At 32.1% G+C, this 2,500-nt stretch overlaps 1 protein-coding gene across 33 annotated transcripts in view; it reads right to left on the reverse strand.

The window, feature by feature from the left end:
* Window positions 1-2,500, reverse strand: part of Graf (GTPase regulator associated with FAK) — a 424,388-nt gene that overhangs the window by 264,593 nt on the left and 157,295 nt on the right. The gene's annotated exons all lie outside the window — the stretch shown is intronic.

Raw genomic sequence — 2,500 nt, forward strand, 5'->3', positions numbered from 1 at the left:
GATGCATTATTTGTATTATTTATCATAATTAAGATGCATTATTTTTATTATTTATTTATTATTATGATGCATTATTTACATTATGTATTCACCATAAAGATGCATTATTTTTATTATTTATTGATCATCATTCATAATAACCAAATATTCATAAAGATATTATCATTCACATTAACCTAATATTCACAAAGATAGAGCCATAAGAACATGTTTTGAATAAATAGCTAACACAATATAAAGATTTTCACAAAATTTTAAAAAAAAAAAAAAACAAGTCGAAACAGACTTAAATAGTTAACGAAACGATCACCACCATAAATACTAACAAAAAGACATAAATAAGTACGCAGATAAACCGTCTACATCAATTCATAAACATGTAGTATGTCTATACCGACATATGCACGCAAGGCAACAATTTACCCAAATAACAAACGCCTACAAACACATCAATTAATAAACATGTAGTATGTCTATACCGACATATGCATGCATGGCGTGCATATGTCAGTATAGACATATGCATGCATAGCAACAGTTTACCAAAATAAAAAAAAACATACAAAACTGCATGAATAATCTGTTACAGAGGGGCTGCCAGTTTATTCATTTACAATGAGTAGAGGATGTAAATTGTAGTGGAATAAAAATGTACTTGAGTAATTCCAAGCAAAAGTAGTTTGTAAACGTCTTCATAACGAAAAAAACACGGAAAATAAAAAAAGAAAATATCTATTCAAAATTCCATTCAAGAAGAAAGCAAAATACATTTACTGAAATGAAAAAAAATCACAACACACAAAAACACCTGAGTAGGCTAAACAACCACGATACAAGCTTTTCTGGTAAGAGAGAGAGAGAGAGAGAGAGAGAGAGAGAGAGAGAGAGAGAGAGAGAGAGAGAGAGAGAGAGAGAGAGAGAGAGAGTAAAAAAAGGGGGAGATAATTCTTAGGACGGCCGGAAAGCACGACTGAGAGTGAAAAGAAATAGCGAAATAGTGGGGAGGGGATAAGGGGGTGCTGGGAGAGAGGAAATAACATCATCAACTTCGAGGGGGAGGGGGAGGGGGGACAGGGGTGAAGATGTTGAGACTGTGACGGCCACAGTTCTTCCTATCAGGTTACAGAAGCCACCTGAACCCTTCCCCACACCACCAGTCACTGGATTGGCGAAGATATTTTTCTCGTACACGTGATAATTGAACACACACACACACACACATGCTTCCGACTTGGTTTTTTTTTCCAATACCCGGTTAACTAAAGACTTAACGAAAGGCACTCAAAAAAAATAATAAATAAATAAAAGCATACAGAAACATTTTTAATTCCATTAACATACAACACTGAGTTTTCTAAAACTTTTTTTTAATCGAATCAATAACCACTTCCAAAATTATAGCAAACACACATAGCAACAACACTGAATTTTCATAAAATTTGCTTTTTAAAAAATCAAATACATAATACATACTTACAAAATTATACTAAAACACAAAATTATCTCAAAATGTGCAGCACTTGTTTTTCACGGTATCTCATGTAATAAAAAATCAGTCGTACTGCAACACACTACAATTTAAGCTTTAAATAATGATGACGATCACTAAAATGTTAGTTTCCTGGTACTCATACATACGTATTTTGCATGTAAAAACATGGGTTATGATCTTAATTATTCAAGTAAATTTTATCCGGATAATAATCCCAGCATCAAGAATCAAAGTTATATCAATGAAGAGCTTTAATTTAACCCGACGCCAAATTGCTTCAGACACACTATTTCCAAATTACTGTGTATCGCATATTCGCGACAAATGTAATACACAATGCACGAACAACACATATTATGGTTGAGTATGTGCGTGTGCGTGAGAGAGAGAGAGAGAGAGAGAGAAAAGGAGGTATCCAATCTCAGCGTATAGACAGTGGTTACATCGAATAACACTTGAAGGGAAGTCAACTGCAAACAAAGCAATGCAAACACAGCTGTGCTGCGGACCATGGAACAATGAGATGCGCACTAAGTGACCTTACAATAATTTTCTAAGGTACAGAGTACAGAGTTAGTTGCTAGTACCGGCGGCTTTCGTAAGAAAGAAAAAAAAGTTACCCTAAGCAGGCGTATATGTCCGTTTGTATTATTTTAGAATTGGAGTATTTCCTGTATTATGTTCCGCTAATAGAACTCTCTCTCTCTCTCTCTTTTCCTTTTCCTCTTTCTTTCTTTCTTTATATATATTATATATAATACATATATATATATATATATAGAGTAGATATATATATATATATATAGAGAGAGATATCAACAGAGAGAGAGAGAGAGAGAGAGAGAGAGAGTATAGAGAATAAATAAATAAATATATACTGTATATATATACAGTGAATATATATATATATATATATATATATATATATATATATAATACTGTATATATATGTGTGTATATATATACAGTGAATATATATATATATATATATATATATATATATATATA

The sequence above is a fragment of the Macrobrachium rosenbergii genome, chromosome 37 (genome assembly GCF_040412425.1).
Source record: "Macrobrachium rosenbergii isolate ZJJX-2024 chromosome 37, ASM4041242v1, whole genome shotgun sequence".
Lineage (NCBI taxonomy): Eukaryota > Metazoa > Arthropoda > Malacostraca > Decapoda > Palaemonidae > Macrobrachium > Macrobrachium rosenbergii.